The sequence below is a fragment of the Austrofundulus limnaeus genome, unplaced genomic scaffold, assembly GCF_001266775.1.
Source record: "Austrofundulus limnaeus strain Quisiro unplaced genomic scaffold, Austrofundulus_limnaeus-1.0 Scaffold353, whole genome shotgun sequence".
Taxonomy (NCBI): domain Eukaryota; kingdom Metazoa; phylum Chordata; class Actinopteri; order Cyprinodontiformes; family Rivulidae; genus Austrofundulus; species Austrofundulus limnaeus.
The window spans coordinates 380,996-386,054 of NW_013952755.1; the positions used below are offsets into that span (position 1 = coordinate 380,996).

Consider the following 5,059-nt stretch of genomic DNA (forward strand, 5'->3'; position numbering starts at 1 on the left):
TCAAACAGCTGAATTTGCAGGTTTTCTCCTCATCTAGATTTTTTTCTCTCTCTCACACACACACACACACACACACACACACACACACACACACACACACACACACACACAAAAAAAAAAAAAATAGAAAATATTCCCAAGAATGAAAAAATTTAAATTTAACTGAAACTATTGGAACTATTGGATATACAACAAAAGACACACAAATACTTTATTTTGGTTTTTTAGTCTTCGATTGCAAATAATTCAGGAAATTAAATGTTTTCAGGTTTCATTCCTTCACTGAAATGTTTTCTTACAATAATCCAACACAGAAAGAAAAAAAAGAGCCTCTTCATCCTCCTCTTCCTCCTCAAAGTGCAACAGTCCGGAGGATGGAGAACAACAAAACAACAATAAAATAACAACACAACTCCTCTGAGTGTGTGTGTGTGTGTGTGTGTGTGTGTGTGTGTGTGTGTGTGTGTGTGTGTGTGTGTAAAAGACAANGTGTGTGTGTGTGTGTGTGTGTGTGTGTGTGTGTGTGTGTGTGAGGACTTTCTCTCCGTAGAGTTTCACTCAGTTTACATCCGGGTTTTTTCCCTAGGCAATGGGAGTCGCAGCACCGCCGTTCCTTAGGCAAAGTGAAATAAATTCGCCGCACCGACACAAAAAGTAGTCCGCTCGTCGAACACCCCTTCCCGCCGCCTCAGCCCACTGATCGGCCCCGTTCGACCAACTTTACCGGCGGCGGGAGTGAACATCGAACGGTTGGCGGCGGGAAAACGGGCGTTAGGCGGCGGGGGGAGTAGTTTTTGTGCCCCCTTCCTCCAGCTCGGCGGCGCAGGGATCCGCGCTGTGATGAGGCTGAGCTGAATGAGATTGAAGAAGAGTTCTTCTTGTTTTGTAGCTTCAGTTTCTGTGTTTTTACACGTTTTTTACTCAAACTTCTCCTAAAATAGGGCGACAAAGTGCGGCGGGTCGGGCAGGAGGCGGCCGGACTGTCGCTGCGCCGTTTCTTCCGCCGTGGATCGGCTCCCAGCAGATATTTATTTAATTAATCTGGAGGAGGACTGCTGCTGAGTAAGTGCACATTGGGCTTTTTAAATTTCATAACTTTAATTTAGTCTGCCGGGGAAGTTGCGGCGGCCGCTGCTCGCTGGCCGTGCCCGCGTGTCGCTGGAGGTGTGCGGGCAGGTGTGCGAGCCGGCGGGCGGTGTGCTGTCCGTGTGTTTGTTGTGTGTGTAGCCGCGGTGTGTTTCTTATTCTCGGAGTTGTGGAGGACAAGGGGCCGACAGAACTTGGAGCCACCGACGCCTCCTGCTCCCTCGCTCCGCCAGGGTTCGGGTGTTTTACGCTGTAAAAAATGGCGTCCCTCGGTTCTGCCCCGGCTCTCCTCCGTCCTCCTCTCCGCCGTGTTCTCGCCTCCCCCGCGCCTCCTCCGGCGGGCTCCTCGCGGCTCGGTGCTGGAAGTTATCCGCCTGCTGGCGCCGTTAGCCCGGGCAGCTAGCTGGACGGTTAGCATTAGCGGCTAACGCTCTTCACTTGTTCGGGTCGGAGCGATGCGACGATCCGTTTTCACTCACAAACACCGACTAAACAACGGAGACCAGCCCGAAATCCGCCTCTGGACCCCGGCAGCGGGGCTCTTAAGGCGACTGGAGTGTTTTTCCCCCCTCGCGGAGCTCCGGACAGTTATAGCTGCGTAATAAAGCGGTTATAAAACATTTATTCAGTGGCGTAAAGAAAAACACAGTTTGAGTGTTTGAAGCACTTCAGCTTCAAACCTCCATTTTAACTTGTTTTTTTTTTTTTCTCGGGCCTCTGCAGCGGCGGAACGCGGGGCTCAGACAAGTTTTACCCCCCAAACTTAACGTCCCACCCGAGGAGCAATTAGTCCAATTAACCCGGCGGAGCAGCCTGACCCGGTTCGGCCAAACTCCGGTACTTTGAGCTCCTCACCTGTCCAGATTTAAAGTTAGAACCTGAAGCTCACCTGAGTCAGGAAATAAAACACATTTAACATCAAGTTAGAACAGTTTTACTTTGTTATAACGAATATTTTAGTTGTTATCACCCGCCACAACACAAAAAATAAGGATTTCTTATTGTTAGGCTGTCTGTTAGCAAAATATCTCCTGAACCACTGGACAAAGTTTAATGAAACTCCCAGGATTTGGTCCCTGGATCTGGATCTACAGCTGATTAACTTTTGGAGTCAGTCTGATCCAAGTTAACCGCCCCAGCTAAACAAACTTAATAAACATAAAAATAAGAAATAATCAGTCAGTTTTAATGATAACGAGTTAAAACTTGGCGCAGTGGTAGCTGAGAGTCATCCCAAACGTGCAACCAGAGGACAAACTAATCGTTGAAGATCTGTGTTTAAAACTGAGGGAGTCAACCCTGTTAGCAAAATATCTCCCAAGCCGCTGGACGGAACTGAAGGAAACTCCCAGAAAGATAATTTTGGATGTTTGGAAACAGCTGATGGAGTTTTGGAGTTGATTAAAGTAACAGAAGAATGACACAAACTGATCTGAGTGGTAGTAGCAGAGAGTCGTCCTCTTCTGAGCACCAGGAGATCAAACGTCACGTTTATTTTATTTTAGTTTAAAACTCTGACATGACGACCTGAGTATTCCTTTAAATCGTTATAAATCCTCTTATTTGACTTTTTTTTATTAAAATGAACAGATTTTCCTCCAGGTTTCACTTTTAAATTGTTTTATTGTTCAATAAGTTTAGTTAAAAAGTCGTCACACATACGCTTTATAATACTTTATATATTACTTTATAATCTAATAATAAATATTGTAGAATGAACATTTATTTGTGTTTGTTTCACGTAAACAAAATGTTTTTATTTTTCAGCTCAGAATGAAAAACAAAACTTTACAGAATAAAAACTTAAACTTATGTTTTAATAATTTAAAACCAAAACCCGAACACTAACTTTTCCTCCCAGGAAAATAGTTTTCTTGTTTGTTTGTTTACAGTTTATTGTTGTTTTTGTTGGTTTTGCTACGGTAAATAGCTGAGCTTCAAAACTTCTTTAAACTCCCAGGAAACGTCTCTTTGGCGGCCATCTTGGACCAGGCTGACTCTGAAAGAACCTCTAGTTGAAGGAAATCCGTCCAGTGGTTCAGGAGATATTTTGCTAACAGACAAACCCACAGAAGCAGTGACATGATCGCCCACCTGCTCAGGGTTGCCAGATAGGACTGACAGTTTCCTGCCCGACCGCAAACTCTGTTTAGACTTTTGTTAAAGACTTAAAACTTACTGTTTAACTAAACTTTTGTAAATATATATGTATTTTAATATAGGTACCTATATGTGTAGTAATATCTATTTTTAGCCGTGTGTAATATAAAAAAGCTTGTTACTGATATATATACACTGATATATATACAAATATAGTGACTCATGATATTTTGATATAATTTCCTTATGAATACTTAAAAAAACTGCCAAGTGTGGGAAAAAAACAGACCAAATTTTAACAACCTGCCCAAAGCTGTTTTTACCAGCCCAGCCAGTGTTGTATAAAGTACCTCAAAGTGATACTTGAGTAAAAGTACATGTATCTAAAAGTACTTTGATAAAAGTTAAAGTCTTCTCTAAGACTATCACTTGAGTAAAAGTTTTAAAGTATCTGATATTTTTTGTACTTAAGTATCCAAAGTAAATTTCTGACACACAATCTACTTAAGTATCAAAAGTAAAAGTACTGAGTAAAAGTGAGCAGTTAGATTTTCCAAAATGACATTTATTGGGAGGTGACTTCTCCAAAAAATATATTTTCTAACAGCGTGCAGCTGTGATGGGTTGTGTACAAGCTAATAGTGTGTCAGAATGGTATATATTTATACTTCTCATCCAAACACAATTAAATTCACTCTATAGGAGACACAGTTTATCAGGAGAGGATTTTTAAAATAATAACAACTCTGAATAAAATACTAGTAGTGATGTTCTACTTCTTACCTTTTTAAAAATGTAAGGAGTAGAAAGTACAGATAATTGTGTAAAAATGTAATGAGTAGAAGTAAAAAGTACGCTGAAATATAATTACTTAAGTAAAGTACAGATAACAAAAATCTCTACTTAAGTGTAACAAAGTATTTGTACTTAGTTAGTTTACAACTCTGAGCCCAGCCTGTTCAGAAGAAGCCCGGTCTTGTGACGTTTAAATGTGATGAGTGAATAAAAACATCAAACTTTCTGTTTTAAAGAACAGAAAGTTTTGAAACAATTAAACTGTTGATCGATGGAAACTTCCTGAAGAATAAAAATCTAGAAAAATTTAAATAAACAACTTCAGAATAAACTCAACAGACTCTAACGTTGTTTTTACAGACTAATTATGAAATAAAGGATTAGTTTTATTTTCTAAAAATGCTTCAAAACAAATTTACTGTTCAGAATCAAATTGTGTTGCTGATCAGAAAACTGGAATAAAACCTGAAGATTCATGAGAATTCATTAAAAATGTGTAATAAAACCCAGAATTACAGGCCTTAGAGTGGAAATTAAATTTAAAAAGTAAAATAAAAACCCAACTTTTCATAAAGTAGCTGTAAAAATATTTTTTTATTGTTTCAAAGAGTTTAAACTGAATAAAAGCAGCTCTAGAGACACTAAATAAAAACATTTCAGGAAGATTTCAGAGTTTTCAGTGAAGCTACAATTATTTCACTTTTTATACAAACTGACAAAAATATTTTAAACAGGTTTTGTGCTTCGATCTACAAAATAAAGTTTTACTTTCTTCACAAAAATCAAAAGTTCCCACCAAATAAAATACTTAAGTTATCAGGTAACTAACTGTTCAAACTTTAATGTCTGTTAGCAAAATATCTCCTGAAGCAGAGGACAGTGTTTCAGGAAGTGATGATGATGAAGACCGGGTCACTGAGCTGGACCAGAACCCGGACTCTGGCCTCTGGTTGCTGGTTTTTAGACCCAAATATTAAGAATTCTGATGTTAATAAATGTTTAATAACTGTTTAAACTAATAAATGTTTAACTGTTTAAACAGTAATAAATGTTTAATAACTGTTTAAACTAATAAATG

General features: G+C 39.3%; 1 protein-coding gene across 1 annotated transcript in view; it reads left to right on the forward strand.

The window, feature by feature from the left end:
• Window positions 1–518: 518 nt before the first annotated feature.
• Window positions 519–5,059, forward strand: part of phf21ab (PHD finger protein 21Ab) — a 34,977-nt gene continuing 30,436 nt past the window's right edge. The window contains exon 1 of the mRNA XM_014023009.1: window positions 519–532. The gene's annotated coding sequence lies outside the window, so the exon portion shown is untranslated. The remainder of the gene's footprint in view (window positions 533–5,059) is intronic.